Source organism: Ambystoma mexicanum, chromosome 4q, assembly GCF_040938575.1.
Source record: "Ambystoma mexicanum isolate Mex_15411 chromosome 4q, UKY_AmexF1_1, whole genome shotgun sequence".
Lineage (NCBI taxonomy): Eukaryota > Metazoa > Chordata > Amphibia > Caudata > Ambystomatidae > Ambystoma > Ambystoma mexicanum.
In genome coordinates this window covers 996,804,681-996,832,509 of record NC_090928.1, presented here as the reverse complement: position 1 = coordinate 996,832,509, position 27,829 = coordinate 996,804,681, and the positions used below count along the sequence as shown (strand labels likewise).

The window sequence follows — 27,829 nt, the reverse complement described above, 5'->3', positions numbered from 1 at the left end:
TGTTGTAAGTAGTTGGGAGTTGTTCAGGTTTCAAAATTGCCAAGGACGAGTATACTCGTTCTTTTTACATAGACTTCAATAATAGCCTGGCACTTAAGGGGTTAAAAAAATGTTATTCTGCAAAAGTACTGGGTTTCCACAGGAACGTGTACAAATACATACATAGATTCCGATTTGAAAATGGGGACTCATTGGATACTGTGAAGAGCTCTGGGCGTATTTCTCGCTGGAGGGGGCACGGCCTCCCCTCCTTTCTTTTCCCTCTTTTGAAACCAAAGGCCCGACGTCTGAGGCGTGCGGCTACTCCACATTCCGCGCATTCCATGTGCGGTGTGACGTCACGGCAGCGTAGCCCCTCCTCCTCCACCGCACTGGGAAAACACACACACACCCCCACACACACACACACACACAGAGGTTGGAGGAGGTAGTGCCGCCGTGTAGCCCTGCCCCCCTCCGACCCTCCCACTCCCGAGCCTGGAGACTAGCGCCTCCCGCTCATCCTTCGGCGGCCGCCTGAGCAGCGAAGTTCCGAGAAAGTTTTCCGAAGCCGGGAGGGCGCGCGCTCTGGCCTGGGACAGCGAGCCGTGCCAGTGCTTCCTGTGTGGGGCGCTGCTGCTGCGCCGCCAGGGGGATTTGTCGCCGGGCTTTGTGTCGCGGCCGCTGGAGTCCTGCAAGGGGCGGAAGCCTTTCTCTGTGGCACCAGAGTGGCTGATGGGCAGCTGTAGTGTTTGGGGGAACCTTGTCCATCTGTAGACAGGTGAGATCGTGCTATTTTGTGTGCCTTCGTGTCTGTGCCCCCCGTTGGGCTTGTACAAAACTGTGAATGTTTGTGTTTGGGAGAAGCCCCTCCCCTTGTAGATGTCGTTCCTGCCCATAGCTGAGCCGGTGCCTGTCGGCTCTCGGGGAGCATTAGGCAGCGTCCTTCACCTGCTCCCTTTGTGTAGGTGTGTTCTGGCCCTTTCACCCTGGGAAGTGTATGAATGGGGCAGCACTGCAGCAATATCTGGAGGAAAAAAAACCTCTTCCCGCCCTACACATTTCTAACCGGGGTTAAAGCCCTAGTCTGCCCACAGCATGGCATGAAGCCGCCCTCTCTGGTGGTCCCTTAACTTCTAGACCCGTTGCTGGGGGAACGACTGAAGTTCGAATTCTCGGGTTAATGTGTTCTTTTATGTCCCCCTGAAAAGGTAGGCATGGACCTGTACAGTCCAGTAAATACCCCTTAAACGGCGTATACTGCAAGAAGCGTGACTTGTGGGGGGTGATGCCGTTTTAGTCAGTGGGAATGAACAATGTATACCCTGGGTGGGTTTTGTTGGGGATTTCTGGATGTTCCCGTTTAACTTCCCTAGGCATCGCACTTGTTTGAAAGGAGAGATATCAGCCCGATGAAAGCGACAGCCTTCTAACGAGGTGGAGACATGTGCACCCAGATGTGAGGTGGCCGGGATTCCTGCACGAGCTGTAACAGTGCTGCTGCAGCCTTTGACAGCCCTAGTTGCTGGCTAGCTTGCCAGTTGCCCATTAGTAGCACTAGCAACCCAGAAGTCCTGGGTATATCGCCCGGCTCTGGGGCATGCTGTAAGCGACGACGAGCTGCAATGCCTTTTGAATGTTATGGACGTGTGTCTGCTCAACACATGTGGCCAGGCCAGCCTGTGTGCCGGGTCCATCCCGGGACAGTGCCACGAGATGCATCATTGAGAGCGCACGTATTTATGAATGCGACGTCCTTGGCTCCTGCGGCCCTCCGTTTTTGTGACAGGCCGGCAGCTCTGTCGTTTTAGGCTCGCCCCAACACATTACAAGGCTCAGCTCTAAGCCAAATGTATGCGTACAGCGTACCAATAAAAAATACCCTTCACAAGTGTGTTCAATACCAAGAATACAAACGGAGCAATGGTGATAAGTTAAAGACTTAATCAATTCTGCGACAACAGCGGCATTTTCAATTATATTCTTTCTTATGCGCGCATGTTTACAATTCAGGTATGTATATACCGTTTCGCACCAGATTCCTCCCGTTTCTAAACGTTGTAATCATTGTGATTAATGTACTCCAGTCCACGCACAACAGCAATCGCTGATCGTATAGGTCACCCCGCCTTCTAAAACATCATTGCACCCTTTTAAACATTTGCATCTCTTAAAGGAACTTTCTCATATTGTGCTTTTGATAAGAATGGATATGGATGCGTTGCTATGGTACATGTCTCGTAAACCATGTCTTCAGTAGTTTGTGCTTTGGCCTTATGCCTGTCATGTAGAAGCAAGTCTAAAGCTATTGAAAATGCTGGGTTCGATTTCATTAAAATGCACACTGAGCAGTGGAACGGTTAGAGGTCAAATACCTTCCCCACTGTCTCTATTTGTGAGCTGGTGTTTTTGCTGGGTTTAATTGTTGGCCAACACTGTAGGTGCATGTTTTTTGGCCTATGCTCAGTCAATAATCGCCCAGCCTTAAGTTGAAAATAAACGTGCACCACTGGTGGGTAGCTCACGGATACATTTGTGGTCTCTGACGTGATGAAAGCCTGCAATTGATAAGTTCGGATACTGTGACAGGACCAACTTTCGAGGTCGAAACATCGGAGTATCATTAAACATGGGTAATACTAGCACCTGTTATTACATCACCTCGAAGTTAGAGGAATCCAGCATGAGTGCCATATAAGAACAAAACATTATTTTGTGTTATTGTTCTACCATTGTGGTTTGTTCATTTATGGTCGTTTTGTGAGATCTTTATACCGCTGGTTGGATGCTCCAGCCCACTGACGTGAATTGAGAGTGGGTTAGCAGAGCAAAAGGAAACTCTGCCAGTCTTTTGTCAGAGGTGCACCAGGGCGAGTGGGTCTAAGGGGCCTGATATGGTTTTTTGCCGAGGTGTCGGAGGGCAGGGTTTCAGAGGGGACAGCTTTGGATGTGTGCATGTTTTCTCACAGAACGCTTGGGTTGGTCACTGCTTTGCCAGCGCGGAAGATCCTAAACTCCGTTTCTGCTGCTGTGTTTTTCAAGTCTCCTTTACCAGCCCCCCCCCCCCCCCTCACTCCAATTGCGGATCAGTGAGCTGAGGTAATCATGGGAAAGTAAGCATGGCTAGTTTTTGTAACTTGGTGTACAAAATCAAGGGTGTTCTAGATTTGATAACCTTTTTGCTACGTAGTTCTGTTTGTGGTAGTTCTTAATTGTATATTTGAAGGACTTGATTTTAATTTATTCTTGTATATATTTTCTGCTTGTCTAAGGTTTATTTTAAACCAACACAATAAAAACATGTTTTATTCTAAAGCTGTTTGTAAGTATAGTGTACAATAATCATAGTTTTTTCTTCTTGAAAATAAATATTTGTAATAGCAGTTTTGTGTCACCCTTTACATTTGTACGTACACATTCCCTGCCCAGCTAGTTATCTTTTTTTGCCAGACCGGACTAAGTGCCACTGATTCAGTTTATTACATAGCAAGTTATCCTCCTTGTAGCCCACACTACTTTTTTTTCACCCATTAATTTGCTGCTTCTTCTGGGTCCTGGAAAGCTCAGAAACAATGTCTCTTCTGGCTTCGGATTCTACAAAACAGTTGTATTGTTCTCCCGTCTCCAGAGAAAGTAGGTGCTTTAGGCTCTAAGGTACACAATGGGCCTCTTTGTATTGCTTTGTCATGTCGATATTGTTGTATGTATGTATGTATGTATGTATGTATGTATGTATGTATGCATTTTTATGCTTGTATGGCTAAATTGCTGAAATCAAGTGATTTTTGGTCAATGGGCCACTCAAGCGTCCAAACCACCTATTTCAGTAAAAAGAAACCCCTTTAGTGAATATTGCAAGGATGCACTATTCCTATTCATAAACATCCCGAGATGACTTTGTCCACACAGTTGTTATGTTATTGTTTGTCACTTTTGAACCCTGACTTCGAACATTTCTTTAAGTAAGCATGAGCGCAAGGGCACATATTTGGTATGAAGACGTTAAGGGATCATCCGCATCACTAACACAACTTTTATCCCAAAGGCTGTCATCGGGCATGTAGCTGCTCTGTTTGACAAGCCAAATCTGGCACTGCTTCTAGGTCATCATTCAGTTCCCTCAGTGATAGTGCTGTGTGCACCAAATCCTTCCTGGGCCATTCCGCTGCATTTGTCAGTCAAGTTAGCACACCATGCATGCATACTTGGTCCCTGCCCTTGGCTGCTTCTCTTACTTCCTAACTGAGCACACTTAAGCCATCATCCCCCCCCACCCCAGCTTCCTTGCTCTGCCACCCCGTCTCATTGCTTTATCTTCATCCACTAGCCAATGGCATCAGATCTTTTAACTGAATCTAATATATTTATGTAATTGACCACCACATTTGGCTGGAAATGCAGAAAAACGATCTTCCTCTCTCGTTTTGTTTTTAGTGATTGAATGAAGCACCAATATCCTCAAGGTGAATCTTGCCAAAACATGGTTAATTTCCTTCAACAACTGTGCCAACTTTGGAATGCATACCCCCCAACCCACAGTAGGCACTGGCAAACTTTCTTGCAACTTTCACTTGTCCACAAATCTCTTTGGAGACTCATGTTGGCTCTGTTAGAAGGAGAACTTGAACTGGAGAAAGTTTCTATCATCATGATTAAGGGGCTACATTGTTTCCAAAATTTCAGGGGCCACCTCTTTGCTCAAAATGACCAGAGACCATATTGCAGCAGCTCTGACTACCTTTCATTGGCTCCTGGCACCCAAGAGGTTCGAATTTAAACCTCCTTTAAAATCGTACACTAAGCCTACTATGATAAAGGCATACTCTGCTCTCTGCCGCATGTTCTTCGAATATGTCTGCACCTGAAACCTCTTCTTTACTTTGCACGATTCTCATATCTGTTCCATCAACAAACGCGATTGGTCCAAAGATCCATCCTTTGCGACTTCCTTCTGCTCACAACCTAACATGACTATAGCTTGTGAAGGTTCCTGGTGATCTGGTTTATCAACCAGTAACTTTATCCATGTGTATCTGCTATCTATCTGCTATGTCCGTGGCACCCCAAGGTCAAATTGCTAATCTGTGGTTGCTATTCAATAAATTCAGAAAAACTACAAGCATGTCCAGCAAATTGCCTCTGTCATCCTTAAATGTATGGCCACACACTACTCGATGAACAATGCTGTCAAAGTTGACACTACAGGCCCCACCCTTAAATTCCCCTCCCCTTGTGACCATCTCGTCTCCTTTCTTATCTCCCACTGTCCAACCTCATCTTTCCTTTTCATCTCCAAAAGGGTTGGACAAAACATCAGGCGTACCAAAGAAAGTGGTACATGTCAAATTGATTGCATAGACCCTGGGGTGCATTTTTTTGGCAGAGAGTTTATTGGAAAACGTGCATTTTAAAGTATTTTGGACTAGTCGTGTTGATTGAAACTACTAGCAGCAAAGTTTAATAAGTCATTACATTGGCCTAGAAAACTGTCCCCCTCTGGCATGCTGGGCTGGCACTACGGGGCAAAATGAGTCAGGTTGCCAAGTCGATGGCTAAGGAACACCACACCTCACTAAGACTAAGTAGGACCGACCACACATTTCTAATGACACGCCTGATTTAGAGTTTTTAAAAGAGACATCTGAGGCCGGGCTCACTTGTTTTTATTTTTTATTTTTTTACAGGAAAGCTTACCTTGGTGAGCTACCTCGCTAATGTTACGATTTAAAGGAAAATAGCTATGATATAAAACCATCACAAGGCTTTCCATTAAAGGTCGCTGTTACATTAGAGCAACCTCTGCTGTCTTGTAATGCAGTGTGACGTGTTAGGGCGCAGCCAGTCCTTAATCTGTAAGAAAATCGGGCTACGACTGGCCTTTAGGGCAATGCGCGAACCAAAAATGCTAGTGTGGGGCAGTTTTTCTGGTCAATGTGTGCCAGTACGATGAGTTACTTCACTATGCAGCTAGTAGTTTTGACCATTTCTGCTGAATAAATATTCTTTAAATTGCACAATTTTAATCACTTTGGGTACTATTCAAACAGTCTGTCACAAAAAGAATGAATTTCCATTGAGTTTTGAAGATCTTCTGCAATTGGGCTACATCGCCCAAAAAGTAGGTATCCCCACCAATAAACAATGGTTGGATAAGTCTCGCATTAGAGCATCTCCTTTTTCTAATAAGATTGGTCTTGCATCTGACCGTAGACCAAACACCCCTGAAACAACTATGCCCACAGTTTCTGTACAACAACGTGGGCCCGAAATGTTGAAGGAAGATGCTGCATGTCCAGTGGCCAAAGGTCTCAATTCATCTAAAGATTTGCATGATGGCTACTGGCAATGGTTGCCGCTAACATTCAAAGAACATTATACTGCGACACGACAATGACCAGTGCATTCTGAATTTCTTTATTCCTGGAACACTCGTGGACACTCGCACATCTTCGATGCCGATGGTTTAATGAGCAATATTGACATGTTTTCCATAGTGGCTCTCCAAGAGATCTGGATCACCGCTGAGATACAAATAGACAACCGATCTACTGTCCATGAAGTGGCTATAAAGGGTCACCTGGGTCGACCTAAAGGTGGGCTTCTAATATCAGTACAGGCCCCCTGGTCGATTGTCAAATTGTCTCAATCTACGCCAAACGTATTAATTGCTAAGATCTCTAATGCTGCGATAGACATCATTATAATAAACGTTTATGACCCACCTAAAATGTCGCTAATCACCAAAAACATGCAAGTAGTGGAAATGGTCTTAAAACACTATTCCCACCGCTTTCCGATTTGGCTTCTTGGCGATTTTAATGCCAAGATAGGTGAGTTTGCTTCAATTGAACAACTGAGCAATAGATCCCAGAAATCAGACATCATCAAGCCTGCATTTAACACCCAAGGTAGTAAATGGCGCAGACTACTCCAACCTTATAACTTGGTTAGACTAAATGGACTAACAATGAGTGACTGCCAAATGGCCCATACTAGAATTGAGGGCTCTTCTGCCGTAACCATAGATTATATATTTTCAAACCAGTTGGGGATGCAATTTATTGTAGACATGGGAGTTGCCTGTCATGAAGAGAGCGATCATCTGCCCCTATGTCTCCTCATCGATACATTGCATGCACATATGCTTCAAACCAAATTCGACAGGAACGGACAGATCTTATTAAACAATGGTCACAACCGCATAACGAGAAGAAAACATAACATTCAAGAAGGGCGCACTATGGCGCAGGCTTTACTACCTGATTTTATTTGTTCGAGTTTATCTAACTCTAACTCATGTGATACACTCATAAGGAACTATTCGTCAATTATGGGTGATATCCAAAGCACGATCATAGAACAACGATCATATAAAACGTTTTTTGAGAGAGTTAATATCTCATTGCCTGTCCGAAAAGGAAATGACAGAATGATTCAAATAGCAAAAAGAAACCTACGTCACAACATTAAAAGCATTGTACACTCCAATACTCATGTGCCTTCTGATCCACCAATTGCTGTACACATCAGAGCACTGAAAAACTCCTATAAGCATTGGCTAAAAACCCAATAAAAAGATCTTGAGCTAAAGCTGTGGAAACAAATTGCTAGATTGGCCCTATCGGGTAATGACAATGGGATATGGCACTTGATTTCAAAAAATAAAAAATACAATTTATTGGTAAATCGCATCGATGAGGACACATGGGCAAAACACATTGCTTCTACGTTGGGCTGTGGTGAATTCGATTCACCATTATGGGGTGCTGCTCTCCATGCGTTATTTTGTCACATTGGAATACATGGAATCCTCCCCCTATCTTGGAAATCTTGTAACATCTTAACAGTTCACAAGAAAGGGGCTTGGGATCATCCATCAAACTTCCGTATGTTGGTTATGTTGGATTCTACATCCAAAATTTTTACTAAAGTTCTTCTCCACGAATTGAATGCATGGATCAAAGTAAATAAGATCCTTCCATTAAATCAAATAGGGTTAAGAGAGAAATCAAGTACCTCTCATACTAAGCTCTGCCATTGAACACGCATGGCAGCGGCGGAAACTGGACGTATATTGCGCTTTCATCGATATTTATTTATTTCTCGCCGCATTCGATACTATTTGCAGGAATCGTCTGTGGTGTAAATTAGATGCATGGGGGATTCCACCTGGCCTGCTTCGCATGTTAATGCTACTGCATGCCGACACAACTGTTTGTGTCCGCCTGAATGCAGTGGGTAAACTATCAAAATCATTGCTGACCCAATGTGGCGTAAAACAGGGGTGTATGATCGCGGCCATTTTATTTCATTTATATCTTGCTGATATGTTTGTTTCCTTTAATATCCATGCTGCCAACCCTATAAAAATAAAGAAGGTGTCTCTGGGCTGGCTCGCATATGCAGACGACCTCCTACTTCTGGACTATACGCCTGCTGGTTTGCAACTAATGTTGAATGCACTTGTCTTATATTAGAATGACAATGGCCTCAAGATTAATACCGCCAAAAGTAAAATCACAGTGTTCACGCAGAAATTCAGGCCAAAGAGACAACATTGGACACTATCTTGGTGTAATTGTTGACGATAAATTAAAATGGGACATACATTGGGCCGATCTGGAACAGAAATGTATAATATCGCTCGATGCACCTAGTGCATTTATTGGTCGCAATAATGGCTATTGTTCATCGGCTGTTTTGTCCATATATAACACCAAAATCCTGGCTATGTTGTCATACGCTGTAGCAATTTGGGGCCAAAAATGTAAAACACGTATCATTATGTTTGAAGCAAAACTATTGCAAAGGTTATTCCGTCTTCGCCAATGCTTAAGCGTCGAATATTTTTATCTTGAATTTAACATCAAGGGTATTTGGAAAGTCTATATAGCCCAATGTGTCTTACTTTATCAACACGTAACCACTGTGCATACAGATACTATTTTTGTCCCCTATATGAAGGCCTTCTTAGCCCTTGAGGACAAAATACCGATTGGCACAATTGGTGCTCTAAAGCAGTTACATAAGAAATGACTATATGAGGACACCAATACATTTCTCTCTGGTGATTATAAAACGAATCATCGACTGTTGACTTCTGTAGGGAGAGATGGTCCCGTACGTCCATTCCAAAATATATTTCTGCCTACCCTGCTCCGCATATCTTTCGGACATATCTGCTTCTTAAGTTTAATGTCTCTGTAGCTCTATCACCGATATGTTGGAAGAACAAACTAGTATATCATCATACATATTGTCGGTTGTGTGGCAATCTTGTTAATGAAACAGTGTTCCATTTGATCACGGAATGTGAAAGTCTTGTGTCTCCACCTCTTAAATATTTCAAGGCATACAATAATGCAGTAAATGTGAGTGAAATATCTCTACTATGATTGGATTTTATGCAAGGCAACAATATTAACCTAGTGTACTTCATCGTTAAGTTTTATCTGTATGTAGTAGAAATTTTGAAATGTCTTCAATAAGTTGATTTGTGTTTTTAATCAGATTGTTATCAAAACGCTGAATGTATTTTTATATCTGTTGTATGTTGTGTTATACAAAGCCAGGTTACTAAATGTATATCAAATAAATAAATTTCAATTTCCTATTTGCAACTTTGGGTCCCTTTTTCATTGGTGCCCGAGACATTTATATTCCCCAGTCTGACCCTCAAGAAAATACGTGCCAGGGCCCAAATGTTTTCTTAGAAGGTATCCCCCATTCCAAGAAAATATTTGCGCTCCCCATCTACTGTTGACACCACCCACTGTTGCTCCATACAGTGTCCTATGGCTGCTCCATACGGCATGAACATATTTGGGGTTAAAGCTCCAACACCCACTGGTTCATTGAAGGTGAAATCAACTTAACCTATTACTTGTGTTTTGAAATAAAATAAGTGTTTATTTAAAACACATCATCGTTAAAAGTTTGCTCTGATCCTATCAGTGTCAAGTGGAGCATGTTAACTATCTAACCACAGGAAAAAAAAGAGCAACCATTCTTTCCTCTTATGGCAAATTGATGGACGAATGTAGGCAAAATCATTACTGAACTGAAGTTGCCTGTCACACTGCAGCAAGATCGTCTTGCATTGGTTGTCACTCATGACTGGCTCCCCTGTTCGATATGGTTCTTTTCACTGACTTTGCCCCTGTGTTAATGCTGTTGGCTGGTGACTGTCCTGTTGCTGTCAACCCACCCTGCTAGTTATTACACCAAAGAATTTGCAGCAATGTCATGCAGATGGAGTTGAGCAGTTTGTGGACATGGCCAGCATCAGTGCCCAGGATCATCACGTTGCGTCTCATTATTTTTCATGAAAATTGACACAGTTCTGCCCTGCCAACTTGGGTCATCAGGTTTGTGAATAAAGATGAGCCAGCCCAGGATGCACAACCAAAATAAACATGCAAGCTATCTGAGACGTGAGAGTCAATCTGCCATAAAAACTGAGGGACGCTTCTCCGTGTCAATCCTGCCCCATAGGTGCACCAAGCTGGGGAGCAAAGCCATGTAGAGAGGACATGCTGCGGACCCGAACACCTGGTGAGGGAAGTCAGGGTTTAGAAGGCGGAGAAGAGGAAGACTTACCCGAAGGCTGGGGTACCCCACTTCCGGCGTCAGAAAGGTAGCCACCCGAGTCGTCCATGCCGGGACAAAGGTGTGGGGAGAAACCAGCGTGGCGGGGACGCTGAAAGCCGAGAGCAGACGACAAGAGCCCAGGGGAAGCTGGAGAAGCTTACCAGCATTGCTGAGGACCGGAACCCTTGCAGACCAAGTTGGAAGGTACGCTGAGGGGGACCGGGAAGGCACTAGGAGACCCTGTAGGCTGTGGTTGGGAGGAAGTGCAGAACCATCTTCCTCGTCCCAATGGGACCAAACGGGGAGATTAAATGAGGACATATTGGTGAGAGGGCACCCCAGAGAGGCCTGGCAGAATAGTGAACCAGCCTTATCCATGGACATTAGAAACCCAAGAAGGCGGTCTGGGACCCAAATACTGAGAAGTTGAGAGAGTTGGGAAATGCGAGCTAACGCCTGACAGGACAGTGAACCGGGCTTAAGTAAGAGACATTACAAAGCTGAGAATGGGGCCTGGGACCCACATAACGAGAAAAGAAGACCAAGGGGTGAGAAAGAGATCCTTTGGCAAAAGCCAGAAGAAGAGCAAACAAAGAAAAAAAGGTTCTCTAACCAAAGCCAAGAGAAATCCAGGGGAAGAGAAAGAGATCCTTTAGCACAAGTTACAAGAGGACCAGAGGAAGGAATATGTATCCTTTGGTAGACATTTTGCCAATATTGATACTATTTGAAAGGGAGCCTTAGAAAGGCGTGGGGAAGGGAGACACCTCCCAAGTCTTGTTTTTGGAACGATGAGCAAATCGCCTGAGAACGACAGTCTGGGGAAGGTCTGGGGAAGAGGGACCTCCTCCGCATCTGTGTGGAATAAATCAGAAAATCCTTGTGGCGGCCAGTGGAAGCAGGATACTCCCCATCCCCCCTTCATTCCCAAACCAAACTGCCTAGAAATCATCCAGAGGGAGGGAGCCACCGTTTTGGAGCCCGGGTGTAGCCTACTTTATAGTTTTCTTTTGAAGTGTAAGGGACAGAAATCTGTTTGGCACATAGGACAATGGACTATTTGTTTTTGACGGAAGTTCTTACGCCATCCTTTGTTTTGTTTGAGGCAGAGAATCCCCTCTTAGTTATAGAGACAGGTAGGGTTCTTCCTTTTTTCAGTTAAATTAAGGTTTGTGCCAACGAGCATACCACCTTGTGTCCTGCGTCTACTTCTGCACCCTCACAGCCAAGAAAATGCCTCTTCCAGTTTTCAATTTGACCATTATCTCCGACAATTAATTAGCTCTTTGCAATAGACTGCTACACTGCAAAAGCATTAAAAAGCAAGTTCACGGAAGAGCAGATTCCGTCATCTTGCCACTGAGATGCATCCACTGGTGAACCGAAGTACCAACATACAAACGCATAGTGACTGGACTGATCACGCACGCTCGTGCTGACGCCCCATACATCCTAATCTCCTGCGGCCTTCTTGGAGTCATGCCCAGTCATTAAATTGGGCATTTGTGTGTGTGCGCGTACATGTGCACGAGAAACCTGGTGGCTTCACACACGAGCCTGTAATCTTGTGTATACAGACGTGTAGAGAGGATGGGTCAAACGCAGAAAAATAACGGATGCGCTTGTGTGGGAAAGATAGTTGTTTATGTACATTGTTTTGTATAAACGACCGGCGGGAACGGACAATGTAAAAAATACTGACCTGCGGGAACGGACAATGTAAAAAAAAACTGTTCGGGCCCGGTCCCAGTACATAAAAGCTCTGCTCTTCCGTTAACTTGCTTTTTAATGCTTTTGCAGTGCAGCACTTTATTGCAAAGAGCGACTTAATTGTCGTAGATAATGGCCACATTGAAAACTGGTTTGGGATATTGTCATCTAAGTGCTCACGAAGGCAGGCATCCTCCTCTTGTAGAGATTGCTTGGATTCAGTGGCTCGCCTGGAGATTTGAGCTGATATGGGATTTATAAAGCGCTACCACCAAAAAACCCTCGAAGCGGGGAAGAAAAAGGAACAGGGACAAGAAATGTGTTTTATAGAAAACATTTCGTTTTTATTTTCTTAGGGAATTCGAGAGACTACTAATTCTAATATCTTCAGGACGCCATTTCCCCAGCATGCATGCCAGACACTGGAAAGATCTTTCCACGGCTCTGGTTTCTTGACCACATGAGGCGAAATCAAACATTAATTGGCAGGGTGTGCAGAACGGCCAGGACAATCAATACCTTTTGAACTGACTCTGTGATAAGGTGAACTCACAGATGCGGTTAGTCCATTTGTGCTCTTCACGTTTCCCCTCTTTGAACAGCTGGAGGAGATAACTTTTTTGGTCAAGGTATTGTAGTGTTTGTAGTTGCCTTTGCCTTTATCATACACCTTGGCAAGTCCTGATTTTGATCATTTATGTGCAAGTGGATTTGCTCTCTTTTGCTTAATTCCAATCAACTAAAGTTGTGACAGTCTCCTTGAGTTACAGGGTATTTATGATGGATAGTTCCAATGCGGCCACCTGGGCGACAGGCTTGCCGCCGTCTGCTGCATTTAGGTATACGGTTTTATAGACAGCTGTCTTAAAGTACACAAATATATCGATGCCATATCATTTTGCTTATAGCACTTAGTTTTTTTGGGGGTGTCGACATGTCTTGAATCGTCAGGGTCTGTACACCGGACACTAGTTGGCATGCTAGCAGGAGCAGAAGCATGATGAAAGAATAAACAAAATGAATTGAAAGTCTTGTCAAGCTAATTAATAGGGTGCGGAGATTTGGAATCTAATTTGCCATGTTTCCTGAAAGACAACATATTTAAATGGTTTAAAGAATTTCGGCAACATACGCTACTATACATGTCAATTTGTTATTTGCAAAAATGAAATGTATGATTTGTGAATGTGTATATTTTCATCGTTTAACAATCCTTGCCCCTTGTTTTGTCTCTATTGTTTAAGTGAACATCTTAGATAAAGTCAACAAAATTGGCATGTTGCGTCTGAAAAGGCATGAGGTGTGCTTGTGTACATACTGCATGATAGGATGCTGTGCGCCATATATATTCAGATGGATAATCGTTTGCCAGGCTTCACAATTTTAACGTGAAGTGTATACTGTGTTTCCTCCCAAACGAGACACTGTATGTCACTGTCAAATGTACCTTCATGTGAATGATTATGTTCTTTGTTACAGTGTATGAATGTGATGCCAATGCAAATAGTCTTTTTGCGGTGTTCTGGGTTATCATTGACCCACTGGGCCCATATGATAGCCCTGGGGCAATGCGTTTCAACCCAGAGCAGCACCGGTTTGAATCCCGGTCCCTTAGTGACTGGTCTCCAGTATTAAGAGCATAATACATGATTACATTAATCATTGTAGACCCAGCTCTTCTGTACCCCATGTCGTGTGGTTGTACACGTTTAAAATACCACCGCGTTTTATTGACCCTAAAATGTGAAGAAGGAACGTGGGCCAGTGAGTACTTTACTTAAAAACTTTTTTTTGCTGTTTTCCCAGCACATCTCTAACCTGGCATGGATGGCATTGGCTATGGGTGGGACATGTTCTTGTGCTCACACCTCGATTTGCGCACAGCTATATGGTTGCCCTAGCGGAGGAAGCTTTTGGGGGCCTCCGTCCCCTCATCCCTATGCTCCGATTTGTTTCTTCACCCATGTCTTTCTCGTCCTCCTATGTATTCCAAAACATATATTTTAAAATTCACACTGGCCATCTTTCCAGCAGTTTATAGCTACTTGCCCACAGGAGTAGATCTTTGGGAAGAGGGCTTAATTAACACCTGAAGGCCCTGCAGTTCCCCTGCTTCTAAGCAGCCAGGCTTGAAGGTTGTGCTCAGTTAAACTATATACCAAAGCCCCCTCTCATTTGAGGGTGTCCTTTCTTTCCTTCAGAGGTGCCTTTCTATATAGTGTGGCAATTTGTGAGTGATTAAGCACCCTTCACGTGCATTGTCAGAGCCGCACTCGCTCTCCCTTGTGCCCTCCAGAGTTGATAGGGAATCATGTCCTGGGCTGAAAGGCTGACCATTGCACCCATGGGAAGTAATGAATAAGGCCTTGGTCAGGAGAGGCCCAATACGGTTCACGGTTTTAGATTACACCTGAAGCCGCCATTTGTGCTGTGTCTAAATCTTCCTAGTTTTTACAAACAACAACACTGAAGTCTAGCATTTGGCCCACTAGCGGACCTGACTGGAGCCCTTCATTCCTACCCTACTCCATTTGCCCCTATGCAATAATGGTGGCCCAAATTAATAAGAGCCCTAATGAGGCTTTTCACGCAACACTTACTTTGTTGGACATTAAACTTCTTCCTTCCTTGCGTAACAGTGTTTATTTTTCTAAGCTCTGGTGGTGGTAGATACAGATGGAAGTTTGGCAATGCAAGTGCAAACCATTGGCACCCATTAAAAACAAAGACTTGCGGCATTAGGATCATATTGAGTTGCTTTTAATAGGGCTCGATATTAAGCTTCAAAGAGCAGGAGTTAAAACCAGCTCTTGGGTGTGGGGCATCACCAAGTAGGCAGGAGCTACTGCTGGTGAACCAGGAGCAAATACCCAACGCACCGCGTATCTAACTTGCACATGAGATGCACACTGTAACTTTTTGTCCATTTATATATGCTTCGTTCTGTTTAAATGTCCGAATTCTTTTTTATAGCCTTTTCAAATACTTAATGTAATATGTGCATGTTTGTAAGACACCAATTTCCTAGGGAGCCAAAAGTAGTTCCTGGTAGTCATAGCTCCTGGTTCTCCCAGGCTAGAAGCAGGGGCTAGATTGCTCCCATCTCCACTCAAATTCGAACCTTATTTCAGTTTCAAATGTAAAACAGTACACATGTAAGATGTGGGAAGTCTCACCATGTTATGCAAACAAACATTACAGCATCAGCAATGGCTTGAGAGGTCTCTGAAAGTCCACTCCATCATTGGGGTTGGAGGATTCCTACAAAAACGAGTAGACCTATTAATAAAGCCATGCGTGCAGTACACTAAACAAAAGGATCTGGCGCCTCAGTGAAAAAATCGAATTGCAATGTGCACTAAGAGAAGCTGCTAATTGCGCAAGTGTATATTGCAGAATACCCAAAGTTAGATAAGTGAAAAGTACATAGGTTGTGTGCATATCTGCCAGTCTGGAATGTTCACGAGAAAACCCTCAGTAGGTAGTGTGATTACATAATTTTATTTTCCACAATGATTAAATTAGAATGCCATTCTTTTGCAATCATTGTTGAAAATAAAAGGCAGGCTACTACGGCTCTGTCCACTCTTTGGCTGAAAACACCCTGAGAGCTGGATTTGTTTCCCTCTCTTTCGCCTCCGACATCTTTTCTTTCCTACTCGCCACTCGTCTTTCCCGTGCTCCACATATATAGCATCTACCTGCTGCTGACTATTGGCTGCTACGATGTGCTCGATAATTGTAAACATGTGAACATTTCAAACTCTAATATGGAGATCATGAAATGCACACATGTGATTTAGTTGCTGGGTGAGAACATGTTTCTTCTCGTGGTTTACCTGGTTAAAATAAATATATTGATATATGACAAAAAATAAATTGGATTTACTTGCCCCCTCTCTTTCCGGTCACCTGAGTGGTGTGCATTATACATTCCAATAATATAACATTTAAAATGTATCTATTTGGCAGTTTTATAGAACACCTTATTGGGAGGTTCTCGGCTGCACATGGCATATGATGGCAGCAGATGCCAATTTGCGTTAGTTAGCATGCCATGCATATGTTAGGCTATTTGATTTGGATAGCGCCCAGTTGACATAGCCTCAATGCTCTTTAGCTATCTGGGAGTTTAGCAGACTGTTGTTTGAAGATACATGCTACATAATACGTTACATTGCAGGAGGAGGTCCTAGCTTTCCGATGATGGGCAAATGACATTCCTTTTGGCAGAGATGACTCCAGGTATAACATTATATTTTAGCAGCTTTGTGTATTGGATGCAGGGTACTGGGTGGGTTGCTATGTTAGTGAATGGTTGTTGGGACTCAGTCAACTAATCTGCATACATTGCACTAGAAGGTGTAGCAGGCAGTGTGTGTATATACATAAACCTCTATCCCTAGAGTGATTGATTGCAGTTATTTATTTACTTGTAACGCGCAGCTTGCCCAGACGCCTCGGTGCACAAATAAATCCAGGCAAACAGACTTGAGGGCTCTGCAATCCTATGCTCGACAATTCTTTACATATGATGATGTTATTGGGACATTTGATGCTGCACTTGACAGATGAGGGAAACACTATTGGCTTTGTCTTTGCATGTTTTTATTGCCCCCACTGTCCTAGAGGAAAGCAACCATTACAGATGGCAGTGGCTTAGGTTTTTCACTGCTTGCCTTGTACTGTACGCGCCTTTCAGGAAGGTAGAAAACGCACAATATAAAAATGATTAAATGATACCAGAAACGCTTCTCTCCTGAGGGCTAAGGAGGCTACCCCTTCTTGCCCCTATTCTTGGTTCTGGATTTGAGTTTCATCGGTAAAGAGACACTGTTTGAGACCTCCCTCATTCCCTGCATGCCTGAGGCTCATGGTGTTCCTTGTGATCCTGTTCTCCCCCGTATATCACTTTTCTCTATAGACCACTGCTTTGACCTCTTGGCTGTAATGCGAACCCCCCTATTGTTAAATTTTCGCATTTCCTAAGTGATCGATTGAGCTGCTCACTTTTGGCCAAAATATTTCTGTGACGTGTTATTGGCTCTGAAAACGTCACCGAACAGCAAACAAGTTGGAGCAATCATTTTCATCAGTACTATTTGGAACACCGCAGGCCCCATGTAACAGGAAATCTACTATAACAATGTGCGAAAGCTCTAAACAAGGAATGTACAAATGTACCTTGCTTATAGAGGTGCGAGTGCAAAAATACTGTTGGATTTTACTTTGACACTATTTGGTTTTAACTTTAGCTATATATATATATATATATATATATATATATATATATATATATATATATATATATATATATATATATATATATATATATAAAATCTCGGCTGATCCATGTATACGCATGCGCGCGTTACCCAGGTATATTGGAACTCCACATGGTAAATCTGTGAGGTACTTGAATCTTTATCCATTCGCCAATAGCACCATTCAGTAAACAAGTTGGAAGGAATCAAGTCTCTGTGGGTTACCAATGGCTCTCCTTTCCTTGAATCAGAATTGGGAAGATAAAAAAGATCTATTGCTTAACGGAGATAAACGCGGGATGCGCAAATGCACAGTCTCCGTTACTGGTTTCTCTACTTGCTTTGCTCATTCACAGCCTTCCAGAGCAAAGTATTCTCAAGTGGGAGGGGGCTGCAGATGGTGTCCACAGAGGAGTCAGTGACCGCCAATAAGCTTTTGATAAAGAACGTTATAGATTTTGAAAATGTATAATCTGAAAAGGCACGACCAGCGTCCTAAGCAGCACATGTAGCTACCAGACTAGTGCAGTGGGAATTGCTGCCCTTTCTTCTCTTGATGGTGCAAGGATGCCTCTCTGAGTGGGATGTTTTCAGGAAGATATTTGTTTAAGCCACAATGCACTTGAATCGGTTTCTCTTTAGCTCATTCATATTCCTTGTTAAAAAATAGAGCTTCAGATTAGTAAATTATAGAGAATACAGAGAAAGGCCTTCTAGATTTTGTATATTTAGCTTTTTTGCACTGATTAAGTAGTAGTTGGTGATTATGGGAGACCGATATTACGTTTGTATCACCTGAAAAGTTGTGTCCCCTTTTCGTTTTAGAGAACCTTGGGTTGAGAACAATGCTAGAGGAAGGAGAGAAGGAAAGGGTTGTTAAGGAGACCTGGCATGGAAACTGGCAATGCTTGTGGCATGGGTTTCCGGTGTATTGGTAGTTCTTTTCTGTGTTTTACAAAATATTTACCAGTTGTTTGTAACTCCGGATTGACACATATTCAATGTAAAATGCACTATGTAAGTTGCAGTACAGATGGGCCCCACTCCTTGTGGTAGGCGTGCACACACAAGTTAACTGCAGAGCAGGTTGACCTACCTGCTCTGTAAATCACAGGGAGAGCACAGGCTCCTGGTACATTTTACATCAAAAATGAATTTGTAGGATGGCCTGTCCTGCCTTTCAAATGATGCATTTAAGTCCAAGGTACCAGTTTACAGCAAATTACATTGAAAGTACCATGTTGGCGATGGAAAGGGGTCATTTGACATGTGAAAGCTAAGCTAGTCAAGCCTGACCTTTCAATTGCAAGGGACTGGGCTGGATGGCTGTTGGGGGCGGGTAAGCGTTTGAGAGAAAGTGGTAATGTTTTTTGAAGTCGGCTTTTCGACTGGGGTGGCCGTCCGTATCTGCTACGTGTTTGCTTTCCATTTAATTGCATGCAGGAACCCAAGGCTATCACCAGGGCCGTCTAAAAGATCTGTCTGCTGCGCTTCACTCCTTTATTAGTGACAATAGCATACCTTTTCGAAAGCAAAAAAGAGAGCGAGGAAGAGAGGAGATGAGGTACTAATGGAAAAGTGAGGACTAAAGTGGAGAATGGGTAGAGAAAATTGAGGGGGGCGGCGAAGAGAGGAAAAAATTAGACCGGGACACACAGAACGCTCTCTAGTCTCGACCATCCTGTTCATTGACTTTAGTCAGCTGAGCATCTGTTATTATTATTGTATTTATTGAGGTCGGACCTAGCTTCGAGAAGCAACTGAGTGCTTTAAAGAGGCATACAACAGTACAGATGCATAACGGAGCGCTTTACAGGGTTATACAGCAGTAGAGATGCATATAGGAACGCTTTTCAGTGGTAACAACAAAACAGATAAACAGCGGGGGTAGGATACATAGGGGGAACAGACGATGAGGGTACAGCTGTACCAGGTGGTGGGGAGTAGAGGGGGGGACGTGATGGCCTAGGTGTTGGTGAGGAAAGGCTCCTTAAAGAGGTGGATCTTGAGTTTTTTTTCTGAATTGTAGGAGCTAGTCTGATGCCGACTTTAGATTCCAGACTCTCCACCATCAGTTATTTCTGTTGCAAGAAGGTCTTTAATTCGTTATCGTCCATGGCTGGTTAGAATTGGTCTCCGAGTCATATTTTGCTTTATTTATTGAAGCCTATAAAGACCCCTTCAAAAGTGATGTGTGGGGCGATTCTTCGACTTTACTACTGATTAATCCCCCACTCTGGAAAGCTCGTCTTTCTCATTTGTAGCAGAGTTCTTCATTAACACTGTAGTAAAGCTTGGCATTCGTGTAATGAAGTGTTTCTATCAAGGCTCTGTAAAGTTCCTGTGACGTTTGTGAAGTTACTTATAGTCGCAAGCTGGGTCCGAACGGGACAAAAATGGACTCTGCAACAAAAAAGTGGTTCCCATTCCCAATCCCAATTTGCTAATTTCAAAACCACGCTCTGGATCCCTTTCTTTGGGAAAATGTTTGGGCAATGGTCTATTGTAAAGCACATTGAGTTATGTTGTTTAAAACGACTAACCGCACTGTTAATTAGCCCTCGTTGGCCCAGACATGGACATGTTGGGCATTGCATTCTCAGTCTGATTGCAGAAGAATTGTATCTTCCCCCAACAATTAAGGCAGTGCTAATGCCTTTTGAAAACCCAGACCTTTCTGTTTTGAAAACGAGTTTACATGCACACTAATAACGAATCCAGATGTGGCTTAGAAGTAGGGTATTTAATTAAGTATGCAGTGTACTTGCATACTACAAATGTACACTGCATTCTAGTTTTTCAGTCTTACATTTGGTTACATTGCTGGAATTTTGTTGAGATGCTTTAGTTTGGATGTTGCTAAATATTTTATTTGGTTATTGAGTGGGAGATAGCTATCGTAGGCCCCTGGGCTGCTTGCTTTTTTTAAGTGAATGGGATTGCTCTATTGATTGGCTGTACGAAGATCTTTGTGATGGCTGTTAGGTCTAAGAAACGTCAATTTGGATTTTTCATGCAATTAACTTTAGGACATACAGGTCCATCCATCACTGTATAATTGACAGTGGGCCTCATTACGGGTCCGGCGGTAATGCTGCCGGTGCTACCGGTTTGCTGCCGTACCCGTAAACAACACTGCCTGACTTCGCAGGCTATTACGAGTCTGGCGGCCGGGAAGTCAGGGCCGGTAATTTTGGTTAATCCCCATTCCCATAGTGTCTCATAGGACTCTATGGGAGTGGGGACACAGAAGCACCAGCACTGTTAGCGGTGCCTGTGCTTCCGTGGCAGCTTTGCCTACTGTGACAGATGTGCCCGGCAGGGTCAGACCCGTCTGGTACAGTAGCTCTGGCAGGCAAACCCGCAGTTTGCTGATCCAGAAACAACGGCAAACTCGACATGAGGCCCAGTATCTTGACGCCAGGAATGTTACATTTTGAGGTCAAGTTGGGTGTCGTTTTGAATATAAATGAAACTATAGACTGTGGGTATGAGGACTGTGTGTATGAGGATAGGGTAGAGTGTGGATCAACACTGGACAAACTTGCCATGGAATTCTTCTTGGGTGTTTTCCTAGTTCTAGCTTGTAGCGATATCAAAGAAAGATGCCAGTTATCCGGTTGCTATGTATCTCGTAGTGTGGGTAATCCATTGTGTCAAATGTCCCCGAAGGATCCAAGGGAATGGGATGGTATTTATCCAAACATTACCTGTATTGCCTGGTCCTGCTTCTGCACATAAAACTGTAATATGTGGCACTTATTGCATTCTTTAGGTGAAAGTTCTTTGGATGGCAAACCTATACTTGTAAATCTTTGCAATATCTTATTTTTAACCTTTATTTAGAAATCCTATTTTGAAAGTTGTTTATCCCGCACATTTATTTTTCTATCCAACTTGTATAGCTTGACTTGTCAAATTTAAGGTGAAGCATATCTCTTTTTGCGTAAAACGGGTATTTTTGTAACTTTGTAATGCCAGCTACTGTCATTATATGCATTTGTATAGCACCACACTAGTCCGAAGGCATGATGGCGCACACAATAACAAAAGCAAATGTACAATAAATAAAAACAAAACAACAAACGGAAACCAATTATTAAACGCAAATAGAATTAATAGAACAGCAGAACAATGGACATTTAAAACCGGAGCACCGGAGACCCAAAGTGAAAGCCAAGGCAGGCAGAAACACAACACGGTTGTGTTTACATGCCGCAGTGTTTCTGCCTACAGCTGCGAGAGCCCCAAATGGGAAAGCAGATTCAGGCAGAAACAACGCGGTTGTTTTGGAAAACGCTGCGGTTTTTCTTTCCGAGTTTCTCAGGCTCCTCTGAGCCGGAGCAGCCTGAGAAACTTGGAAAGAAAAACCGCAGCGTTTTCCAACACAATAACGTTGTATTTATGTTTGCGGTGGCTTCAATAGCGACCGCAAACATAAATACAATGTTTTTAAAGCTTCGGTTTTATTTATAAGTTTTCCGGGCTCCTCTAGCCCGGAAAACTTAGAAAAAAACCCCAGCTAGTGCTTATTTAAAAAAAAAAATAAATAGCACTTACCGAGATTCAGCTGCAGCTTTCCTGCTCTGGTCTCCGGTCCCCGTCCACCGCGTACAGCACTAATGAAGGGAAAGCCACCCAGCGGTAGCTTTTGTTTACTACAGCTGGCTGGCTTTTCCTTCATTAGTGTCGCAAAAGCCAGCACAGGAGGGCATCCATTTCACAAAATGGATGCGCCCATGTGCTTGCTTTTGCGAATTGTGAGCTTGAATAGCTCAAAATTTTACATAGGAAGTTTTAAAAAAGAGAATGCTAGTATTTTTGTTTTTTATGTTGCCTATCTATTTTTTAAATAACATTTTTTACTAGACCATGCCTTTAAACTCTCCCCATGCTCTCGCTTAAAGACTGAGTAGCAGCTTTGCTCTTCTCCAGCTCCATGCTTATCAGGGAGGTGTCCTTAATCGATCCACGCTCATCACCAGTAACCTACCCTCTCAAGTCCAAAAGTCGTTTCCTCCTCCATGCATTTCTTATCAAAACCTCAGAAAGCCGACTCCCTCTGGATACCGGGGAAGCAATCGCTGTGCTAGTCTCTAATAGAACCCGTTCATTTATCCCAGATTCATGCACTTCTTCTGTGAGCCCTCTACAATCCCCCGAATCAGAGAAAATAGGCAGGGAGGGTGATTCAGCTGCCACCTCTATCATTTGGACAGGTTGATGCTCAAACATCTCTTTTAAGAAGTGGTATCTGGTAGTGGGCATCGTCCTTTATCAAATAAATTTAAAACAGATGAGCCCCAGCTAAACGAGGGACCTCCAATTCACTTAAAGATAATGTGGAAAAGCAAAAACAAGTGCTATGTATCAGAAGATGTTACACCCCCCAAGTAAATCTGCAGTATAATTCATCACAACTGCAGCGTACAATCTGCCACGTAGCTAAATAGCTATGATACTTTAGGCGGGCTCTTCAGGATTCTCTAAGCCGAGCGTGCATCCAGCAACACCGAGCACAGTGACACAAAAATATGGAGCAAAACAGCATTACGAAAGACTAGAAACAGCCCAAACACCCAGTCGCACGATGCCTCGCAGCAACACCCTCACACGATCACGGTATGACCCTCTTGTTTTTAAAAGTGCTTTTCTGTGGCTTTCAAATTTGATTTTTAAAAACATTCTTCTAAAGACGTGCATACGTTTTCATCAGATCTATGTATAATTTGCTAAAACCGTTGCATAGTTTTTATCGCATTCATTATCTCATATTTGTGAGGTCTCCAAACTGAGTTTGGTAAATATTAAACGTCCTCTTCTGTTTAGCAACTAAGTTGCAACTATGTCCATTTTTCCCCCAGGAGAGGCACCAAAACCTTTCCAGCCCTTTTTAGTAAGAGGCTTGAGATAGACTGTGTTGCTTTTGAACCTGAATCGCCAAAGCTTAAAAAAGCAGTGCCAAGAGCGTTGTCAACTTGTCAAGGTTTCCAATATAGTACTGTCATGCACAGTGCTTTACGTGAAATGGCCAATCGGCGGGGGAAGTGGGGGGAATGGGGCGGAGGTGTCCCAAACTCAGAGCTGAAGTACCACGGAGCACAGGGAGCACTAGGGCACAGAGAGCACACTCCCCCGCAGGGGGTGCAGGGACCCTTGGGGCTGTTGGTTGCTGCACACCGGGGTATGCCAGGAGGGAAGGGATGTGGGTGGCAATTGGGATAAACATGGGGGTGGAAAGGGTGCCTGCCACAGAATTGCGCTGTTGAGGTGCCACACCTCTACACACAACCTAGAAATGGAAGTTTAGCAGAGCCCGATGTAGGACAGGGAAATGGATACTGGTCGATCAAATCAGTGGGGGCAGGACAGGGTACCACCACTAGCCAACCCTACTAAAAACAAAAATCAACCTTCTGCATACACTTCTCACACTCTGAAATAAACACAACCATACCTCTTCAGCACAACAAACCACACGCTCTTCACTACACCACAACAATGAAACAAACCACACATAGCCTCGCACAACAGCACACGACAGCTCACAACCGAACATCTACGCTCAGGAAATGGTGTAACTCGAACTGAAGCTGCCAGCAGCACATCACAACTCTCTTGCTCTTTCCAACTGATTAACACCCCTTAACCTCTTGCTTTGCATATCCGCCAGACCGCCAAGGGACCACGCATTTGATGATGTCTGACAGTGCGTGGTATAAGAACCTTTAACATAGCATAAGCTAAGTTGCAAACATATGTTGTCCATTATTTATGACCTCTTCTACTTTTAGATGTCTTAATGTTTATAGCTTGTCTGAAATGCAGAGTTAAATTCACATAGGTGTATTAGTTGGCCTGGTGTGCCAAAAGTAGCTCCTGGTAGCTGTTGGTGTCAAGGTAAACGGGCTCATCTGGGCTACAAGCAGCGGCTAACTAGTTCACTTCTTCCTTCAATTTAGAACCCTGCGCCGTGTAGATCGATACCTCTCTAGCAATTCTCAATTAGCAGGAGCACGAGTCTCCTGCAAACATGCACACAGGAGAAGTCACATTAGCTGCTTATTAGTGGGTGAGAGAGAGAGCCAGCAGTTGCTTGGTTCGGGAGCAGTGTTTGGAGGCTGCCTAGGCACTGCCCCAGCCCGCTTAGAGCGCCCTGGCCAGACTCTGTAGTAACAACAGAATTGGTTACCTAACATTCTAATTGTGAGGGACTAATAATCCGGTCTGGGTTTTTTGAACCTCTCGCAGTCAGAGTGTAAAATGTCCCCGCTTTTGACCTTTTTAAACAAATAATATAATACTCCATATCTATTCTGAATATTGGAATTGCTCCCTTTTGCATTTACTGCTGCATTGCATTTGTTGCATATGTGACCTGCTTTTCATTCTAGGTATATGCAATTGCAGAATTTGAGGTTGCAAATTGTTTAGCCGCTTTTTGTCTGGGGATCTTGAGCTGTTAGGTGTGTGACGAGGAAGAGTAGGAATAGGAGTGATGAAAATTACCCATAAACGATCCAGACATTACCTCCATGTCTCAGCCCAAGAGACTGCCACCCCCTGGTAGATCTACCAATACATCTGGGGGGTATTGAGACCCACTCAAGGAGTATGCCAGAGGGACTGCCTCCTTAATCCAATGGCTGATCGAGAGTGTGTGTGTAGGACTTCCTCCTCTACCCACTCCCACATAAGTGACAAAATGCTGGGTGAAGATCATGACCCCGTCGTTCTCTCCAATAGTTGAGATGGGGGGTTCTAACATTAAGGTGAGCTAAGGCCTCCACCTCCTCTGAGGAATACTGTGGATCATAATCTACAAGTGACAGGGAGACACGATCTTGGGGCGAAAGGACGGGTCATACTGTAAGGTTGTTTTCTGTGGAGACCACTAGAGAAGGAGGAGAAATGAGTAAAGACCCTAGTTCTCCAATCTGCCTAGCTGACTCCATTGCCACCAAGAACGTTGATTTTCATCAACCGTCACCAGGGGTACAAAAGGAAGACCCTAACAGGGACAGAGAACCGGAAGGAGATCACAGGGAGGGGATAAAGATCTTATTCTTGGGTGGTGTTAGGACTGATTTTCTATGCTCTGACCTGGTGGACAGATGTATCGAAGGCCAACCTAATTTCGTGACGGGGACAACTCTGGGAGCTGTAGCCAAACCAGTTCATGGTAGAAAGAGTGGTCAAGGCTAAGTCTCAAAAGGTGATGAGCCTGTAAGGGGTCCTCAATGAGTACACACAGTGAAAAGTCAAGGAGCACACTTAGACAATCGTTATAAAAATACTTTTTTTCATAGTGTTATATGGCCGTAAATAAATGTCTTCTGGCATGTAACATTATCACACAATACCAAAAAAACAAAAAAAAACAAACATATATACAAACCCTGGAGTAGGGAAAAATGCATAACAAACCCCAGTATTAGTATGCAGCACAAGAGTTTCACAGAGATACAGCACTAACTTTAGAAGTCCATCCCTAAAATGTGTGGGGCCTTGCGCCCAATAGTTCACCAGAGTTCCACACAGTTTTGTGAGATGGGAACAAATTAGTGTAGGGCTTCTGGTGTCCAATGAAGATTTCCAAAGAGTAGAGAACAAGTTATTCTAGCTAATAAGTGTCCCCTACCTTCGGAATGATTGTGCAAGCAAGCAATGGCAAAGCCAAACTGTTATAAAAGTTTCCAAACTTTTAAAAGGGAGTTAGGGGTTTAGGTAAGTAGTGTTACAACTCATCCTCAGTACTTGATTTTTCTTAGGACTTGGCAGGTCTTCTGAAAAGAGTCCAAGGTCGCTTTTCCCACCTTTTAGCTACAGTCCTGGATGCCCAGGCCTTGCAGATCTGAGCACTTCTCCGGTGGGTGAGAAATGGTGGTGCAAGTTCTTCAGGTTGAAGAATCGAGAAGAGCTCGATGCCGGGCCGCTCTCATCACAGGACTGGATGCAGGAACGCTGTTTTGGACCACGGCCACTGATGCTCGGCGACGCAGGGACACACACTTGCTGCGGTTGAACCTTTCCTCTTATCTCGGGTTCCCTTGAAGCTGGAACCATGCCATTTGGCAGAGATGAGTCATGTAGCACAAGCTGTCGATTTCCCCCAGGCCTCTACACGGAACAGCGACACCTGCAGCACGGTAGCCCAAATTCTGAGTTGGTCAGCCACGGTGGGATAGAGGGGCACTTCCGAGGGCTCTTGTTCGCAGGACTCCGAGCGGACGTTGAGAATGGATGTTCCCTACACTCCAAGGGTCGAAGCTCCTTCGCAGGACTTCTGAAGCTCACCTACAAGACAGGGCTCTTCCAGGACAGCAGCAGAAGTTGATCGCCAGGCCTTCTTTCAATGGGTCCACAGACCCCTTCCACGTCTTGCAGCTGGACAGGATACTTGGCTCCTTCAGGTTTCTTCCAGGATCTATGAAGAATGGGTGCAGGTGTCCTCTTCTTATTCAAAAAGTGGGTATGGGCCTACATTCCCACTAGCCAATCAAAGATCTGGACCACACACACACCCCAGCAGGGGTTTAATCAGGACCACTGGTGGCACAGCTCGTGTATACCATTCAGAAACCATTTTGTGGATTGTGACCAGACTGTCCCAACCTACTTCCTGGCAGCAAACACATATGTCTCTGCAGTAGCCTACCAGCTTTCCCAGGATTTTGCTGTCCTTGCAGGTCAGGAAGGAGAAAAGATGGCCAAGGGACAAACGAATACCCTGTGGCACGGCCATGTTTGGACACTAGCCAATGTATGTAGCCAAACGCAGTAAACGCAGTAAAAAGCCCAAAATAGCAAAAAGTAACAGCTTGTCCCTTAGGCACACCTAAATTAAGCACAAATCCTATGAGTGTTAGTCTAAGACAAAACAAAAAGTGTACTGCATTGTAAGATGCATTGTATAGTGATAAAAAGTTACCAAAAGTGATAACCATGTAACAAAACTAAGCGAAACAATGTATTGACAGCCGAAGGACGGGTCAGTTTTCCCATGACGAATGAGCAAAAGCTGAAGGCTTCACTGCACTGCAAAAAGAGCAGGCCAGATTCAAAAATAAAAGTGAAAAGTTTGGTGGTCCATAAAAATGGAGGTAAAGGTACTGTAAAGAGTAATATTTCCTAACAGATTATCAATCAAATGAGCTGCCACCCCAACCCCGTCCCAATGCTCTCGAAAGAGCTTTATTGCTGCCCACTGGGTACTGAGGGAGGAATGCTCCAATTCTACCCTGGAGAAATTGGGAGAGGGACCCTACCCCACGTTGTAGTGGGAG

At 43.9% G+C, this 27,829-nt stretch overlaps 1 protein-coding gene across 1 annotated transcript in view; it reads left to right on the top strand.

Annotated features, from left to right (window-relative positions):
* The first annotated feature begins 420 nt into the window (after positions 1 to 420).
* The window catches only part of PTPN14 (protein tyrosine phosphatase non-receptor type 14), a 1,387,330-nt gene continuing 1,359,921 nt past the window's right edge, over positions 421 to 27,829 (top strand). The window contains exon 1 of the mRNA XM_069608563.1: positions 421 to 760. The gene's annotated coding sequence lies outside the window, so the exon portion shown is untranslated. The remainder of the gene's footprint in view (positions 761 to 27,829) is intronic.